Genomic DNA, 20,325 nt, shown 5'->3' on the forward strand with positions numbered 1-20,325 from the left:
CTAACATTTTGTTTTTTGTTACTTTTCTGTTGCTATGCACACGTTTATGGGTTCTTGTTATTGTTGTTTACCAATACAAATAAAGTTGTAAAAAAAAAAAGAAACAAAAGAAAAATGTTGCTCACATTAAGCTAGTTTGATTTTTGAGCAAAGAAGCAATATGGCGGCCCTCCTGTTAGCTTCCTTCAGGCTTCCATGTTTGTTCCCCACGCTGAGGACAACAATGGTTATTACGCACCAACTCCAGGGAACAACCACTGGGAAATAAATTTAAAACAAAGTCAGAAAGAAGTTGTTAAAGGTAAGTTTTTGCAGTGCTTGTAAAAGCGTGAAAAATTTCACAGAGCTAGAAAAAATATTCTTCTGACTTTGGCATCAAATGAGTCTCTCAAAAGGATTTGTTTTTATTTATTTTATATTTGTGCCATTTTAAGTCTATAAACTGTAATAACTGGTCAATTTTGGAGTTTATTTCTTAGGTATTAAAATATATATTTTAAAACGAGACACCAAAGGAGCTGCATGGACGGACTTCGCCACCAGATGGCAGCGTGGGACCATGTTTCGTAGGATGTAGAAAGAAATTTCATAGAGCAAGCACTGACGCTATCTTGCTGCGTGCCTCGTTTATCAATTAATCTTCACTCATCAACAATTTAATTCACTAGATGTGCGAAGCTGGTAGAAAGATGCTGCAAAAGACTTGGAGAGCTGTAGCTAGCAACAAAAGCTGCTTATACAAAGGCTACTCACTTGTCTTTTTTGTAGGGTAACGGAAATAATAATAATAAAAAGATAACAATTTCGTTTGAAACAAACAAACAAATACAATCCCATTAATATACACAGATGTTTGTGGTTTTTGTGTGACAAAAATGTGAAAAAAGGGTAAAGGGCTATAACACATTTTGCAAGTCACATAGACTTAAAGGCCTGGTGACACAATTTGACTTGATGCAATTTTCCAATATGTAACAGGACAAACATGTGATTCTGCATCAAACATAGATAATTGCTGCACGTTTCCTCCATAGGCCTATATTGTAGGTTTCTTAAATTCCAATCACTATTTCATCTGAGAAATGATAAAGACAAGGCATTCAGCTCAGAGCGGCTCCACGATGTCGCTGCTAACGGACCAAATGTGAATTGTAAACAATGCTCCAGGTGGCTTTTCTGGTATGCAGTATAGAGAATAAAAAGAGCGGTCTTTGTTACTAGAATTGCCTAAGAGAGAGAGAGGTGGAGGATTCCATTTGTGAAGCCTTTAGTAGGATCCTTCGGTTCAGTCCTAATGGAAAGATTTGGTGTCCATACTTTTTGTCATAGAGCTGATAACTCACCTCTAGATTCTGGGATTGGAGGTTTGGGGGGGTGGACTGAGACCTGTGACCCTGAGGTCTGAAGGTCATAGGGGAGTGAACAGAGGCCAGTCTTTAAGGGCTCTTCATTGAGTTCCTCTTTCTTCCTACAGACGCGTGGCTCACTAATTGAGGGTCCACCTCCTCACACCCCAAGTGTGAAGTCCCCGATGCCAGACGATGACTGCAAAGAAAGTGCCGCGTAATTCACCCTCTCACTGGCGCCAAGGAGCTCCTCCTTGGCTTTATTTTAGACTTTAAAATGCACAATCATTGCGCAATCACAATCATTCTGATTCAACGAATCCACTTAAGAAATAAATACAACGATTATTTCTTTAAATGATCTATGATTAGTTTTTAAAAAGAAAAAAACGAGCATATCTAGTAAATTTAAGATACATTCATTTCATTCACTTTTCCTGTTTATTGACTGAAAATTAAAGTGTAAGGACTTGGAGATTCAGGGTTTGAAACAGAAGATACTATGAATTCAGCAATATTAGTCGTAAAAAAACAACAACTAAAGATCCTACCAGCCTGCAAAATGAAGGGACAAAAGGCTCAAGAAGAGGTTGAAAAGGCGTGCCAAGCTGGCTGGGAACCTCAGTAACCAGCGTTACCCACAACCCTTCACCCAAACGTTGCCGCCCGCTGGAACACAAGCAACCTTTGTTGCTTCTCTCACTTGTGAATTCCTGTTTGGGGGGAAAAAGGGCAGTTTTTTTGTGTTTGTATTAAGTATTAGCAGTCTCCCTCTTCCTTTAGTTTTAACACAACTAAAAGCCTGAGGTTTACTCTGCATGAAAAGCGGGCTGTGTGGCGGATAAATTGTAGACTTTTGCGTGTATAAAGTTCCTGTGAGGGTTACATATTTCATAATTAATTATTAGCATTTTGACACCGTAGTGCTTACGTGATGTTTTCAAACAAACCTATAACCTATTCCTACCTTCTTGTTTTCTCTTTTTTGATTAAAAGTTTTAAAACTGAAAACGTCCTCTTTGTCTGTCTCTACATGCATCAGCAAACAGCATTTTCTCTCATGCAAACTTTTTTTTTGGTTTAAAAAAAAAAACAAATGAGGGTACGCATGGGTCCATGGAAAATTCTCACACAATGATAGCAGCAGGTAAAATTACAAAGATTACAAGCAAAAGGGTATAACAAGATCTGCGAGGCAGACACCCTGTCTACTTTTAAGACTAATCTTAAAACTTTCCTTTTTGACAAAGCTTATAGTTAGAGTGGCTCATGTTACCCTGAGCTACCTCTATAGTTATGCTGCTATAGGCTTAGGCTGCTGGAGGACATCAGGGCCTATATTTCTCACTCTACTGAGTTCTACTGTTCTCCAGTCTTGCATTGTATTACATTGAAATGACTGTCGTCATTTCAGCTTTTAACTTTTTGTTCTCTGTCTTTTTCTTCATAGTAGGTACACCTGGTCTGGCGTTCTGTTAACTGTGACATCATCCAGGTAGGACAGATCACCCGCTACTACCATCTAATGTATAACAGATTACTAGATCAATGTGTGCTTCTGTGCTTTTTTGTCTCTCTTGTTGTGTCTCTGCTCTGTCTTCTGTAACCCCAGTCGGTCGAGGCAGATGACCGTTCATACTGAGCCTGGTTCTGCCGGAGGTTTTCCTTCCTGTTAATGGGGAGTTTTTCTTTCCACTGTCGCTTCATGCTTGCTCAGTATGAGGGATTGCTGCAAAGCCATGTACAATGCAGACGACTCTCCCTGTGGCTCTACGCTTCTTCAGGAGTGAATGTTGCTTGTCGGGACTTTGAATCAATCAACTGGTTTCCTTATATAGGAAATTTGTTGACCAATCTGTATAATATGATTGAATCTGACTTTGTAAAGTGCCTTGAGATGACATGTTTCATGAATTGGCGCTATATAAATAAAATTGAATTGAATTAACAGACATGCGGCTGCTAGCTCGTCAAGTGTCATTTCAAATTGGCCTGAATGGTAGAATGATAAGTGGTGCTTCCTTAGTTAGTGGAAATGTTTCCAAACAGACACAAAGAGAGTGTAGCAGGCAGCCTAGCAGCCTGGATTTAAACCAGAGAACTTCCAGCCTTCCCTGGATACAAGCACCCTGCTCTAACCACGTCCCCACCCCACACTGCAAAAACGGAACTTAAAATAAGTAAAATGTTCTTAAAATTAGTGTATTTGTCCTTGATTTGAGCAGGTAAATAAGATGATTTGCCAATGGAATAAGATTTATGCACTTAAAATAGGAACAACTCATCTACATGATCTTATTTCAAGTGCAGGATGTCTAATTATCTTATTTTAGGGGTCAAAATACTCATTCCATTGGCAAATAATCTTATTCACCTGCTCAAATCAAGGACAAATACACTAACTTTAAGAACATTTGACTTATTTTAAGATCCATTTTTGCAGTGCAGACAGTTAGAACTTTGACTACGTTAACTTTAGCAGAAGAAACGGTAAGGTAACACGTATTTATTCCTTACTTTTTACTTTCCTCCGCTATTATAGAAAGGATTCCTGGATCAATGTGTGCTTCTCTGCTTTTTGTGCTCTGTCTTCTCTAACCCCCAGTCAGTTGAGGCAGACCAGAGCCTGGTTCTGGTTCTGCTGGAGGTTTTCCTCCATGTTAAAGGAGAGTTTTTCTCTCCACTGTCGCTTCAAGCATGCTCAGTATGAGGGATTGCTTCAAAGCCATTGACAATGCAGAAGACTGTCCTCTGTGGCGCTACGCTCTTTCAGGAGGAGTGAATGCTGCTTGTCAAGACTTGATGCAACCTGCTGGGTTTCCTTAGACAGGAAACTTTTTGACCAATCTGTATGATTTGAATCTGACTTTGTAAAGTGCCTTAAGATGACATCTGTTGTGAATTGGTGCTGCATAATTTTTATAGATTTGTATTTGTAATTGACTGGCCCATGCCTATTGTAGATTCGTCTACAATTCTCAAAATGTGATCCTATAAAAATTATTTAATAGCAGAACATACCAAAACGAGCTCTTCCTTGGTAGGTTGCTAGTACATATCTTTGAAATTTAGTTAAGAAAACAATCGTTTTGATTTTCCGTAGGCTTTAAAAAAAAAAAAATTATTTATATACGATTTAATGATCGATAATGATTCTTCCATACATGTATACCAAAAAGGAGGTGGGCAGCGAACTGACATGGATCCACGTAAAAACGGAGACAAACTGGGTCTAACTTTAACTCATTTTGGCAAAATGGAGAATTCATCTGCATGGGAAACTAGTTTATTTATATTAAGACAAATACATGAGCATTTGAAGAAAATAAATATCTCTAAACTGGAGCTATTAGATAGTTCCTTACATTAGTACGTCTCTGGGCCTTATAGCTTTCTTTTTTCTGCTTTTATTTGAACACAGAAATGTTGCTTTAATCTACATTAGCAAATCCCCCCCTCACCTTTTTTTTTTTACAGTTAATCTGGTGCGCATTAGGGAATACAATCATCAAATGTTGATCAAATCAACATCAATAATTGTCTGTCGAGAGTAATGATCTATTAATTTTTAATCAAATGTCGGATTTGGCGCAGAAAAACATTTGAAACATTTAGTTTTTATGCGGATTTTACGAGTGCTTTGATCTCTCTCCAGTCTTCCTCCTCAGTTGCAGAGCTGCACAGATCCAGCAGGGGGCGCTCTGGACTGGAGGTGAACCAAAAGTGACTCGACGAGGATCAGGTCTATTCACTGTTCAGGTATTTATGTTCCTGTGACTCTTGTGGGGAAAATATTTGGTGAATTGTCTTGATGTTTTTTATAGTTAATAGAATAGAATAGAAATACCTTTATTGTCCCACAGTGGGGAAATTTGGGGCGTGACAGTGGCAAAAACAAAGTAGACAGAAAACACCAGACTTATACACAAGATTTAATCATATGAATAATAAATAAATAAGCAATTATTGGTTTCTTATTCCAACAGCCATTCGTTTGATATCAAACCGCAACTAAATGTTGGAACTGAGTCAAGTTTTCCCACGTGAGTAATGCTGCATTGTCACACAAGCTGTGTTTATCATCTGGAGAAAAGATTACCAGAAAGCACAGAGAACAAGAAAAGTGGAGGAAATGTTACGTCCTTGGCTCTTAAAATAATTCAATTGCAGGTTAATATAGTTCCCGCCACAATGTGTAAAAAAAAATTTACATTGCAGAACCATATTTCTCTCCCACCCAGCTGCCTCATCATTAGCCTGTTATCTCTTTCGTGTTTTCCCCTCATTTTGAGCAGCGAGGAGTGAAAGTCATTTGTTTCTACCAGTTAAGCAGACATGTCTGTCAGTAAACTTTGTCCTGCATCACAACCGTGTGTGTGTGTGTGCGTGTGTATTTTCTTAATGTGCTGCTGCGATGCATTAACATGTGAAAGCTCTGAGTTCCTGTGTTCCTTATTTGACCTCTGACCACTCCTCTGTGTCTCAGATAACAAATAGCTGCAGCTGGAGGCGGAGGCTTGGTCGGTTCTCACCCACAGACTCCAGACTGGTACACGTCTGCTCACAAGCCTCTGAGTGGGTAAGAATAAGTGGTTATTATACGTGATTCTGACTTGCTTTGACCGTTAGTGACGACTTCAAACATGGTGGAAAAACATGCACCTCCTGTCATTTCTAGAGTTTTAACGTATAGACTGACTATCCCCTTCACTATGTTACAATCACAACCTTTAATGTATTTAATGGATATATGTGTGGCAGACTAACACAAAAAATGTGATAAAGAGTTTTTTTTTGTGTGTGTGTGATTTGTGTTCAGCCTCCCTCTCCTCTGATACGCCAAAATGAAATCAAGTGCAAACAGTTGCTTTCTCAAGTCCCCTAACTAGTAAATAGAGTACAGTACCTTCAAATATAAACTTCTGTCCCCATTATTAGATATGTTTAAAGAAATTTTCCATTCAAATTATTTCCCCCCCTCAATAAATGCCGCCATGATAATCCTATAGCCGAAGCCAGGTAGAGCTCCAAATAAATGTGAGAATTTTAGGCCGATTAGTTTACTGAATTCAGATTTAAAGATAATATCCAAGTTGCTAGCACGACAATTACGAAAGGTTTTACCAAAGACAATTGATCGAGATCAAAATGGGTTTATTTTGGGGAGGCAAGGCTTTCATAACGTTAGGCGAGTATTAAACATAATTCATTATAATAAAGGTACCCCAGACTCAGCCCTTTTATCATTAGATGCCGAAAAGGCGTTCGATAGGGTTCACTGGGAATATCTTTTTCAAGTTATGGGGAAATTTAATTGTGGAAACAACTTTATAAAATGGGTAAAAATATTATACAGTAATGCCTCAGCTGAAATATTAACCAACAGAAACATATCTAAGCCAATAAAGATTAATAGAGGCTGTAGACAGGGCTGCCCATTGTCGCCTTTTAATAAATATATTTTGGGGGGAAAAAAATAGAGTCCAGTTGTTTTTGTAATGGCCTCATGAAGTTTGTGAAAGAACATTGATGAACAAGCAGCGTGTTAAGGACCAAAGAAGCCGCCGACAGGTCAGGTAGAAAGCTAAGGAGAGCTTTAGATCAGAGTTAGGTTATAAAACAACTTTAAACATTTTTTTTATTTTGGAAGGAGAGCATTAGAAAGGGAGCCAAGAGACCAATGGTAACTCTGGAGGGACTGCAGAAATCCACAGCTCAGGTGGAATAATGTGTTCAGTCTAATTATTAGTTGTGCATGTCACAAATCTGACCTTTATGGAAGAGTGGCTAGGAGGAGGAACGCCAGAGGAAGTCCTCTGTGCAATTTACCACAAGCTAGGTAGTGGGCGCAGGAAGCGAATATGTGGAAGAAAATGTGTTGAATCAAACAGCAAACAAGCTTAAAACGGAGGCAACCGGACTTTCGCTCAGTTCCTTCTGAAAACGTTTCGACACCTATCCGGGAGTCTTTGTCAGTTCTGGTTGCTCGCAGTTGAGCAACCTGCAGTTGGTGCGCTGCTGTTTTTCTAGCAGGCCCATCCTGCTAGGTGCATTCTAAGTCAGATGGAAATCTATGACCCACCCGTCACCGTCCTGGGTCGTTAAGGCAAGGCAAATTTATTTATATAGCACAATTCAGTACAGAGACAATGCAAAGTGCTTTACATGATTAAAATATAGGAATAAAAGCAAGTAGGGATAGAATGTAGAAACAAAAAAGAACATTTAAAAACAGTGAAACAGTTTAACTTGAGCATTCAAAGGCAATTTTAAACAAATGTGTTTTTAATCTTGATTTAAAAGAACTCAGGCTTTCCGCACTTTTACAGTTTTCTGGAAGTTTGTTCCAAATAAGTGGAGCACAGGAACTAAATGCTGCTTCTCCGTGTTTGGTTCTGGTTCTAGGTATGCAGAGCTGGCTGGAGCCAGAAGACCTTAGTGGTCTGGATGGTTGATACACTGATAACATCTGTGATGTATTTAGGTGCTAAGCCATTTAGAGATTTATAGACTAACAGAAGGATTTTAAAGTCTATTCTCTGAGATACAGGGAGCCAGTGTAAGGACTTTAGAACTGGGGTGATGTGCTCTACTTTCTTAGTCTTAGTGAGGACGCGGGCAGCAGCGTTCTGGATCAGCTGCAGCTGTCTGGTCCACTTTTTAGGCAGACCTGTGAAAACACCGTTGCAGTAATCAATTCGACTAAAAATAAACGCATGGATTAGTTTTTCCAGATCATGCTGAGACATTAGTCCTTTAATCCTAGAAATGTTCTTCAGGTGATAGAAAGCCGACCTTGTCACTGTCTGTAGATGCTTTTGGAGGTTCAGGTCTGAGTCCATCACTACACCAAGGTTTCAGGCCTGATCAGTGGTTTCTAGCTGAAGTGACTGAAGCTGTGAGCTAACTTTTGATCTCTCCTCTATTGGTCCAAAGATTATTACTTCAGTTTTATTTTTATTCAATTGAAGAAAGTTTTGGCACATCCGTTAGAAGCTATTTCTTGGTGTGAGTGGAGCTGAGAAAATAAATGCAGCCATGCCCTGCAAGATCACACAAACTCCACACGGATTTGAACCGAGGACCTTCTCACTACAAGAAAACAGCGCTAACCTCAGCTCGCCGAGCAGCTATGTCAATTAGATTTTTTGATGGTGCATTTCAGTTTAAAGAATTGCTAAGTAATTTGATATATTTCTTCTCACGTGTTATATAAATTGCTTCTAGTGCCAAGGTTTGATGGGTGTGCAACATATGGCCCACAGCAATGCAACAAATAGAATAATATAATAATAATAATTCAATAATACGCAAATATGCAATTTCCTTGCAGTTGTGTTAATCAATCATCCTTCTTTATCACAACAACCCAGGCTAAAATACTATAAATAATCTCATTGCCAGCTGCATAAACCTCTTGATTTGTTATTTTCATTGTGGCACATATTATTATGTTATGATAAGTATTTTAGTTGTTTTAACATTGTTGAACTCACTATAAATACTGACGATGAGTCCAGTCAATAATTTCCCTCTTGCCATGGACCCAAAATTGTTCAAGAACTGTCGCTGACGTGCCAGACAGACAGACAGACATTCCTGCACACAGACCTGCACAGCCAGAACTCAGACATGCAAGCCACACGGCTCACAGTTTCTCACAGCGATGCCCAGACACACACACACACACACACACACACACACACACACACACACACACCCTCAGTGTGACGCAGACGATCTGAAGGGCCTCATCTCGCCTGCTTTCTCTGCCTGTCTGATCCGTCTGACCCGGCCCTTTTATGCGTCTAATTAAGCAGTCAGACCCTCCACCACGCCATGACATGCTCACGGCTGATTTCTCACCGCGTTTTGTGCCCGTGTCCTAGTCTGGATGGATCCGTTATTTATCGTAATCTATGACACATTGTCTTCTCACTGAGCTCTCCGCCCCTCTCCGTCAGCGGTGTGTGTGTGTGTGTGTGTGTGAGAGAGAGGGAGTAATTCACAAAATGTTCAATAGCCGCCACCAGACGCTTTCTGTGGGAAGGCAGGGACTGAATGACTTTGGTCAAAATTTCAGACGCCGCTAATTTAGAGGGAGCGGGTTCAGCCGAGCATTCCCATGCATGATCTGCAACGCGACAATCTGGCCCTGCATTGTTTTAGCGCTGCGTGGAGTGCTTCTCTGAAAGCTAGCTGCGAGGTGCGTGTGTGCGTACGGCTGGTTAGCACACGCCTTCTTAGGAGATCTCCACGGTCCACCGGAGACCGCGACACACTTCATCCTCCTCTCTGGCCGTCCGTGGTCGTCCCTCCCAGCTGAGACCTGACCTCTAAGCTCCCATCAAAAAGAGAAAGGCCGAGAGGTTAAACTCAGCAAACCAGCAGGTCAACAGCCTCTTTATGCGGCCGTGACCTCTTCGTCCCCGCGGAGAAGTTAGGAAATGCCAGAATAAGGGACCATATTTTTTTCTCTCTGGCTCTTTAGCTGCTTATATGAGCAATAAACACCAATTGAGAAATCAATGTTTTTCTTCCCTCTCCTGCAGAAATACGTATGCATCTTTTTATTTATATGTTGAAGACTGTGTAAATATATTTTTCACCTTACAGAATTGTTCTGTTTTTTTGGATTTTTGTCACATTTAGCTTCTTTATGTCATCAAACTAAGTTTCAACTGATTCTGGACACTGTCTCTCTCCCCCGTTCAGGACATACAAGCTTCTGCGTTACATTAACGCACAGTCTACTGAATGTATATTACTTCTGTATATATATATATATTGATTTTTATTAAATTTTGCTTTATTTTATTGTATTCTTATTTCTGTCTGCACCATCATCACCAAGTCAAATTCTTTGTATGTGCAAAACCTACTTGGTGATTAAACTTGATTCTGATTCAAATCAGACAAAAAGGCAGTTTTTAAATGCTATATGTGAAATTGCCCATCTTGTTGTGTCATGTACGACCAGCAATGGCCGCGCTAAAGACCGATTACTGCTAGACATGTAGATTCAAGAAATAGTAACTTAAACAAAAACCAGTCTGACGACATGAATTAGGATAAAGCATCTAAAAAAAAGCTACGCGTCATGTCTCGACATAAAGGAATTAAAGAATAGATGAGAAATAAAGTCACTGACATCTATCAGTGTGGAAACGGTTACAAATACTCAAATTACATTTAAAAGTAAATAGATTTTCATAGAATAGGTTAGTGAAAGTCCCATTTATCATCTCAGTGAAGTGGAAATGTACCCAGTTGTTGATTCAAAGTTGTTTTTCTTTGTAAGGTATCAACATTGCCGCCGTCAGTCCGGTTGTGGTTCGGGTTTCAGCAGATGATCCGATTCCTTCATGCTGAGAGATCGCTGCCTTTAAAAGGAAGTGACACCAGATTCTCCCACATCTACTCCAGTTCTCCTGGTCAAAACACGTCGTTCCACTTTAACATCAAGTTTCAGGTATTAACTATTGTCTGGTAAGGTGCCTCCATGCTCAATAGAGCTTTTCCCTCTTCATCTCGTATTTATTGCACTAATCCATTCTAAACTTCAAGGAAAATGTTAATTTATCCATTTTCTTTGATTGATTTCCTTTACTATTTATTTCTATTCTTCCTTCACTGGAGGTTCCTTTATTCCCCACGTCCCGGTAACGACTTTTGTTACCAGCTGCCAGCAAACTATTAAATATCACTGGAGGAAACAGATGTTGAAATATTTCCCAAGTAAGGGGTACTAAAATCATATTTCAATTTAAAACTCTGTAATTACTTCTACGACTTCACTCTCATATGGTTGAATAGCAGGGCGACCGCAGACTCTGACCCTTTTGCTTTAGCTGTAGTTTTTGAAGTAGTAAATAATCTAATCAGGTTGTAAATTCCCTCCAGTAACCTGAACTAGACGTATTCAGTGTTATGTTCCCCTGACATGGAAATCCTCGCTTCATTTTTACCGTCTTGTTTTAATGTAGTTTGTTCGTCGGTTTGTAGTGCGTGAGTATATTTTAGCAACCAATTTTGTTCTAATCTTGGGTTTGTTTGCATTAGTTAAAAGGGTAATTAGGCCAGGATTGCTTTCATCCCTATGTAATAGGATCTAAATCAAAGATATTGGAGGAAGTCTTCCCTTTTAAAGTCATATTTGTCCTTGAATCTTTCAAAACTCTGTAGCTCCCTTGCATCTGAAATTAAGCAATATGCCCAAATACCTCTGGCTGACCCACTGTTTATGGCGACTATCTTGCTGAAATGGAGCAAAGTCTTTATCATATGCTAACCACTGTAGCTGTTTCATCCAGTTTCCTAATTGTATTTTATTTATTTTTTTACATTCTTCCAGCCAGATATTTAGGGCTGTTATTGTCTTGGTTACAAGGACTTTTCTAAGGTTTCAGGACTCAAATGAACCACTATGGAAGGACTTTATAAAACAATTAGAAAATATGAAAAGTTTGTGTTTACCTTTCCCAGGAGTGGCTAACCTACCAATCTTTGACTAAAAGCTCAAGCATACTTCTTCCGGTCTTTAAAAGAACACCAGCAATTCCACTTCTGTGTGGCTAAATAAAGAAAAATGAAAGTTTTGGCCACTTTTAAAAAGACTTTATATCGTAGGAAGGCTTTGAAGGCAAAATTTCTTGATTTTTAAACCTGTACTTTTTTTATAATACCTGGAAATCGATAACAAGCTCATTCCTTTTATCAATCTTTCGTTTGTCTTCTAGCTAATCACAAATTTACTTTATTTTGTCGCGTCCAACCTCACAGCTAATTGTGTCAGCCCTTCCAAACATTGATTTTTTTTTTTCATAAACACGTCGTGATTTAAAATATTTCTGACACCTTAAGCTTATTCGAATCTGAATCTTTTAAATAGAGAAATCAAACTTGTTGGGTTTTTTTTTCTGAATCTTTTCTTCCACAACGCATTCCCCATTTCAGCAGAAAGCAGTCGTATTAAATCGGGAGGGTGTGTCGGCACATAAAGCAAACAGCAGGATTTCACAGGTGTCTTTATTGGAAATCCCAGTGGCCTGGCAGGAAGCACAGCGACAATTAAGGAGATCAGAGGTCAAACAACTTGTGGATTTAAAAGACTATCAGTGAGGGTCACAGAGAGAGCCCTCCTCCATTCACAGGGCACCACGGTCTGTGGAGAGAGGTGATGAAGAGGGAGATGTGACCTTTGTCCAGCTGCCCCGGGGTCTGATCTCTTTATGCTGCACTTCATTTCTGACCTCGGACATGTTGCGGGTCTTCATTAACTGCACATTATGTTTGGATGAGATGTTTATTTAGATAAATCTGGCTAGAAATATCACCAATTTAGGACATTTAAAATTAAAAAGCTAACATTTTTTTTTGTTATTTTCTGCATGTTTTTAATTTTAAAAAGTTGTTCTAACCAACGGGAGGCCCAAAACACTTCAGATGTTTATTTTAGTCATTCCTTTTTTACTTGGCCAGATTTTAATAACCATAATGTCTATTTACAAAAGGTTTTCCTAAAGTTTAAATTCTCAGTCGGTGGGACCAAATTTAGCCTGTTAACTTCAGTTACCCACATCATTATTTCCTGCTTCTACTGAGGTTTTTTTTTTTTGCACGAAAGTCACTCTAAGATAACTTATAAAACATTTACTTTCTTAAAGAATACACAGACAATTAAGAAGCAAATAGGTTAACTTTGTACTGTTCAAAGGAGATTAAATCAGCTCAGAGTAAGAACTTCCGTAGAGGTTTCAACAAATCAAAGTAATATTAAAGCCTTTCTTTTATGAATGACATGCAGTCAGGAAAAATAAGTTTCTTTGGCTTTATTGACTTTTAAAATTACTAGAAAATTGTTTTTCAAATGTTTGTAGTCCTTCATTACATATGACTAAACAATCTTATTGACATTTCTTTAAGCATTAAACAGTTTTACGGGTTAGGGCAAAACAAATAACAAAAGAATTGGCTGAAAATCATCAGTGCATTTTTCTTTTTTTTGCCCTATGATTAAGGACTTCCTTTAGTATTAAATATAGAGCAACTTTTTATTTTCCCGACCTTTCAAGTGTATTAGGATATTTTTTTAGATTTATTGTAGGAGGTATTATGTTTGTTTATTATGCTGATCAAAAAGATCTTTATATTTCAATTTTGGATTCATATTAGTGTTACAAATGTTCTCCCAGCTTTCCATGAAAAATTACATAGGGGTAGAAACATTTTCATGCAAAATGTACTTGTGTAAGAAAATGACCAATAGATTCACTTAATTTCTTAGTGCTATATACTGTATGTAGTTTCATAGTTATATTCAATAAACGAGAACTATACATTTCTAAAAGTATCTTAAAAAACATATTTTAAGCTGGTTTTAAACATACTTTTCATTAATCCCCCATTTCTGCATGAAAATGTTAGTTTTTTTATTGATCTGATGCATCAGTCTAATCTAAATGCTGTGTTTTTGTTACCTGGAGTTGGAAAAAAAATAATATTTAACAGAAATAAAGGCTTTAATATATCACCAGTCTTTGTTAATCTATGTAATGTGTTTCCGCTAGTGTACCGAGTTGCTGAAATAAAGAGCCTCTCCAAAAATATTCATACTAAATAAGTTATTTAGTATGACTGTATTTCAAACATAACTTTTGATTATTATGTTTTTGGTCAATGTAACCTGCCTCGGTATGAACAGCAGTGGGGAAAAAAACAATAACAAAAATGACAGACATGGAAGGATGCCAAAAATTAAACCCTCCTTTTTCCACGTGGTCAAAACATCATAAGCCCTGCTTTATCTTTATTCACCCAGTCAGCCAAGCTGGCAAATTATAGATTCAGATTCAGCCCCAAAAAAATACTAACACGAGGACAAACAGAAGCAAAAAAACAGCACAATAACGAGAAATAACAGATGAGGCACAAAACCTAAACTCATCACAAAGTATCAGTCAAAACATAAATTTCCCAAATAATCCTAAATAATAAGCACCACTAATAAAGTTACGAGTCCATTTGTGTTCCTCCCATTTATAATGTGTGGGAGCCTAAACTGTGAACAAACAGGTAGGTAATTTTAAAGACCTTTGAAATAAATAATATAAATTAGATCATGGTTTTTTTTTAACCTAGCCGCGACTAAGCCTCCTGAAAAGTTGAGTTTTCATGAATCATAGCTGAGTTGAGATCTTATCTGAATAAAACATTTAACTTGTCCATGGACAAGTTAAATGTCCATGAAATATGATTGATTTTGACTTTGTAAACTGCCTTGAGATGACATGTTTCATGAATTGGCGCTATATAAATAAAATTGAATTGAATTGAATTAACTTTGTTTGAAGTTCATGAATGTAACTAAGGAAAATAACTTAATATGCACAAATTCTGCATTCATATAGCTAATGTGATTAAACAGAAATAACACAGTTCCTGTTACTCAACGCTTTTGTTTCTTTTTTAAAGTTTCAAAACGTCTTTGTAAATACAAAGGCGTTGATTGATGAATCCAGAAACTGTTTCTTTTCAGGAAATGATTAACTGCAGTGTTTTTTTTTAGTGTTGGTATAAATTCCTTACATTAAGCAATGATAATTAATTAAGAAATATGTTTATTTTTTTTGTTTTTTTAATGAAGCATGGATGAATGTTTCCTCCGGTTTCGATGAAACAACCCCCCTCAGTTGTAGTTCCAGTCGCAGTCAGACAGGATTCCTCAGGAGGCCTTCGGTCTTCATCGCCCCGACATAAAGATGAGGATTTGCAGTTGAACTTGAACCCAGTTCCCTCGCGCTGCCTGCTTTCAGCCCCTCCTCACCGCCTCCCTGCAGCAGCAGCAGCAGCATGCCCGTCTTTGTGAAGCTGTCTTCCTTGACTTTCTGCATCCCCCGTCTGGCCCTGCACAACCTCTCTCTTCCATCGCCGCCCCCTCCTTCCCCCGTGCAGCCATTCTTCACTCCTGGGGCCGGTGGTGGAGGGGGGGGGGGGGGGGGGGGGGGGCTCCAGGAGACGGCCTGCGGGGACTCGCAATGCAGAATGCTAATCATCCCCTCGGCGACACTTCCCACGATTTTCCTCCCAGACGTGGGCTTTTGTTTCGTTATTGATTCTATCGCAATCAGACAGTTCCCGCAACTTTCCTGCCGTCTGGGGCCGGATCTGTAACACTGCCTCTAGTACAAGGCTCACTGTTCAGATGGCGCTTTCTTTAACGACTCCACAATCATTGTCTCTGTTAAACAAAAGCTGTAATTTATTTATATATATATATATATATATATATATATATATATATATATATATATATATATATATATATATATATATATATATATATATATATATTACACACAGGACTGTCTCAGAAAATTAGAATATTGTGATAAAGTTCTTTATTTTCTGTAATGCAATTAAAAAACATGAAATGTCATACATTCTGGATTCATTACAAATCAACTGAAATATCGCAAGCCTTTTATTGTTTTAATATCGCTGATTATGGCTTGCAGCTTAAGAAACCCAAATATCCTATCTCAAAATATTAGAATATCGTGAAAAAGTATACTAGTAGGCTATTCAACTAATCACTTGAATCGTCTAATTAAGTCGAAACACTGCAGGGTTTCCTGAGCCTTGAAAAACACTCAGCTTGGTTCAGTGAACTAAATCACAAGTATGGTAGTGGTTAAGAGACGACATAAGATTCTCACAGTAACTGGTGTTCTGACCATGGCATTACTGTCCTTGATTGGCCTGCCAATTCCCCTGACCTGAACCCCATAGAGAATTTGTGGGGTATTGTGAAGAAGAAGCTGAAAGACACCAGAGCCAACAATGCAAATGAGCTAAAGGCCGCTATTGAAGCATCCTGGGCATCCATCACACCTCAGCAATGCCACAGGCTGATTGCCTCCATGCCACGCCGCATTGATGCAGTAATCTGTGCAAAAGGATTTCCAACCAAGTACTGACTGCATTAATGGACATTTTCAAATGTTTGATTTTGTTTTGCTGTTTTTTTTTTACTTGGTCTGAGGAAATATTCTAATATTTTGAGATAGGATTTTTAAGTTTTCTTCAGCTGTACGCCATAATCAGCGATATTAAAACAATAAAAGGCTTGCAATATTTCAGTTGATTTGTAATGAATCCATAATGTATGACATTTCATGTTTTTTAATTGCATTACAGAAAATAAAGAACTTTATCACAATATTCTAATTTTCTGAGACAGTCCTGTATATATATAATTGTTGCTTGAATCAATGGGAGTGTGACTGGGATTTAATTTCCTGTTAATTTAAGCAGATTTAGTTATTTTTGTTTCCTTTTCTCTGTTTTTAGCCCACATGGAGAACACAGTTAGTCCTCCACGCTGACATGCTGTAAATCATCAATCACTGAAACTTTCCCCCCTAATTCACGGCCCGCTTAGCTAGTTCTACGCCGATAAATGGTCAGATTGTTGCTAATGTCTCTTTAAAAACCACGTTGTACCGTATCCTCGAGAGAAATGATTGAGTTGACATTTTCCACCTGTGACGTACTCGTCATATTTTAGTGCCTTTTAATTTAAATCTGCCCATTAATTAAGGTATAGAATCAGAACCTACTAAAGGTGGGAAGACGCTAAAGGTCACCCAGTCGAGCACATGTGCTCGCAATAATTGAAACACAAGTCTCTCACTCTTGTTTTATCGCACTGATTGTGATCTCTAATTACAAATACCAGGTATCAGCATCCTTACAAATGTTATCAATAATCTGTTTGCACTTGCGCATAAGATGTATTTAGAGAAAATCACAAGTTAGAAACTTGTTTAATTAACAAGTATTAATATGGAAACTAACATTATTCTGGTCAAATTAGGAGGACTTATGAGCTGGTTATGTTCTGAAACCAAATTAGTTGCCTTTGTGTGAATTTATTTAATGATTTTCAGCATTTCACAAGCAAAATAAATAAAAAAGTGTTTCTGTGTTGGATTCCTGATGATGCAGGCCGGTCGTATTCTGCCCATGTAAAAACAAATGAGCAGAATACGTACAGGAACGCTGATGCCTCACAGCAGCATTGAATGTCTCCCTCTTCAGTCATTTCTATCTTGTGCACGTTGTTCGCTTACGTGCGTGAGTTCTTTCTGGTTTCCTCACGCAGTCCAAAAGCGTGCTATGCTAGGTTGACCGGAGCCTCTAAACCGCAGTTAGACGACGCAGCGCATGCATGGTTGTTTGTTTCCTTCGTCTCTATGTTGGCTCGCAGATAGACCTGTCCAGAGTGCATCCCGCCTCTCATCCGTTGGCTGCTCTAGCGTCACTAAATGGCGTTCAGCATATCTGGAAAATGGACGAATCTCTGCCATCAAGATTGTTTATACTTGCACATAGTAATCCTGAAAAAGGCAACATTTAGTAATGTTTCGGTAAGAACAATCACCTTACAGTGGGAATAATTTCTGCTCGTGTTCGTGACGCTCAGCCTGAACTATAACATCAGAGTGCCTGGAGTGAGCAGAGATCACGCTTCCAGATGTTTTTTTTTTTTAATGCAGCAAGGCAGCAGCTGGATCCACTGGACTGCACGTTATTTCCAGCAGCTGCAGCTCGCCGCCACACACACAAGACCTGAGCCTGACGCGACTCGCCGATTTCTCAATCTGTGCTTAGCTGATTCAGGCACATGTGTTATACATGCATTTAACACGGGGTTGTTTCTTTCTCTCCCGGCCGGTTTTGATGATGGATTTTATCGTTTCTCTCCATTTAGCTACATCCTGTGCAGGAGCGTTACCTGCACTGACAGTAAGTGGCCCCAAAATGGATTCAGCCTGAATCCCAGTGCACTGAATGGTTAGACGTGATTACCGTTTCAATCCGACTTAAAGAGGACCCAAACACAACAGATTCTACGCTGTAAATATTTAACAAAGATCAAGCTTAAGTGGAAAAAGCTCTAAGGGATCCAACCGCTTGTCAAACTACCTTTGGCAGCACTAACTTGATGTAGTTTCTCACATCATCTGGGTTCATTTGTCTTTACAAGATTGCTTCCGTTCCTTGGGGTTTGCAGACATTTGTTTCTGCATAGCTGGCTGAGACTCCTGACTTTAAATCAAATAAAGATGTGTGTTGTAGATTTGCTGCTGTATTTTGGGATGATTTCATGTGTTGATGACCTGGTTGGGACAAAGCATAAGCTGCTGGACAGATAGGCCCACATTTGACTGTAGAATATGTTGATTAGAGAGGAGATGATGGTCAACTCAATAACTGCAAGGTGCCCATGTCCTGTGGTCTGCGAAATAAGTCCAAATCAATAACTCTCCACTGCCGTGCTGCACATTGGTTATGCGCTGTTTGTGCTGATGAGCTGTGCGTGTTTGAACCTTAACTCATCTCTGTGCATTGTGGCTGAACATCTCCACTCTGGTCTCATCTTTCCAAAGGCCGTTATTTTAGGGGTCAGTCAAGACCGTCTAAATCTAAATCGTGCTGCCATATTCGTTTTCCAGACACATCGTGCTTTATGTGTAATTTTCTCTTTTCAATTGTGCTGTCATGGTAGCCGTACAGTATGCAATGTAGCGCTCAGGTTGTTTTTGTTTTGTTTTGAATCGTATAGCATGGTCTGACTTTGGGGTGTGTTTGCTGGGATTTCTACCGCAGGAAACATCAGAAACTGTGTTGAATTTTATTTCCACTTGTGAACAATTATTTCTTACTTAAAACTATGGAAATTACCTTATCACTCATCCCAGATTGATGGACAACAACAATTGCTGCTTCATGGTATTGTGTGCCCCGGAGCAGCAAACTACCAAAACTCCTGTTTTATAGAGGATTCTTTCCCCCAATAATGATCACTTCAATCAGGTGCATTTGATCTTCAGCTGCCTTAATAGTTGTAGATCCTTGTAAAGACCAATTGATCAATTTCTTTTTAACCGTGACTTTTCATTAATAAACATAAACATTGTTTTTGAAGTCCATCATACTTAAATTAATTTATCTTCCCAGCATCTATACCGACTCAGACCTGCATCGTCATGGTGGTGGTTAATGCTCCAGCGATTATTAGGAGGAGTAAACCTTGTACAGGTCGCCGGTCCATCAAAGGGCAATCTAACTTGCTTCAACTGTGGGAGGAAGTCAGAGTACCCAGAAAAAAACCCATAGGTGCACACAGAGAGCATGCAACCTCCATGCAGAAAAATTTCACACTGGGAATTAAACCCAGAACATTCTCGTTGCAAAGCAACAGTGTTAAAAAGCACTATTGCTCTACAATCAATATATTATCAACTGAATTTGACTTTCTTATATTTTGGGTTCATTTTAAACAGTGAATTTGTCTGATACATTTTGAACGTAGAACAAAATTGATTAATTCCTCATGATGGAACATAAATCTGTCTTATTTGTCTTGTGCTGTGCCTTGAGATAGAATCTCTTCTAGCTTGTTGCTATGTAAATAAAGTGAACTGTGCTGTGTTGTGATCAAAGGTAGTGGAGGACATACAAACTTCACACAGGAGCAGTTGATGTCTTATTGTAAACATTAATACTTTTATTGATTTACATTAGAAACGGTTGCATAACACAGATTAGGTTAAGTGCGAACTGAACTTCTAGAACTCCTGAGAGACAAATATTTGTTGTGCAATATTGTGTGATGTGCATCAGTCCCTCTAAACAGGATATTTTCTGCTTAAAATCAATTGCACATGTTTACACAAGCTTAGGTGACAATAAAACAAGAGAGTTTAACATTTGTCAGAAGCAGTAATTAATGCATATGTGTGGAACAAACACAGATTTAAGTTTCAAACACTGGCGGTAAAGATTGGATCAGTCAAACTCTGAAGAGCCTCTTTTAATATCAGTTTCTGCTAAAACTATTTTACATTGCATTGTGCTCATATAGTGCAATATAGCATGTTAGTCATACAACTATGCTTAAAATGCTATTGTG

The 20,325-nt window shown here is 38.6% G+C and overlaps 1 long non-coding RNA gene across 1 annotated transcript; it reads left to right on the forward strand.

Annotated features, from left to right (window-relative positions):
• Positions 1 to 156: 156 nt before the first annotated feature.
• On the forward strand, positions 157 to 12,900 carry LOC110369331. Its single transcript, XR_004932425.1, has 6 exons — positions 157 to 301; positions 5,002 to 5,105; positions 5,333 to 5,389; positions 5,833 to 5,925; positions 10,648 to 10,818; positions 12,303 to 12,900. It is a non-coding gene; the product is annotated as an uncharacterized LOC110369331 (long non-coding RNA).
• Positions 12,901 to 20,325: the final 7,425 nt, after the last annotated feature.

This window comes from Fundulus heteroclitus, chromosome 13, assembly GCF_011125445.2.
Source record: "Fundulus heteroclitus isolate FHET01 chromosome 13, MU-UCD_Fhet_4.1, whole genome shotgun sequence".
In the NCBI taxonomy this organism is placed as follows: domain Eukaryota; kingdom Metazoa; phylum Chordata; class Actinopteri; order Cyprinodontiformes; family Fundulidae; genus Fundulus; species Fundulus heteroclitus.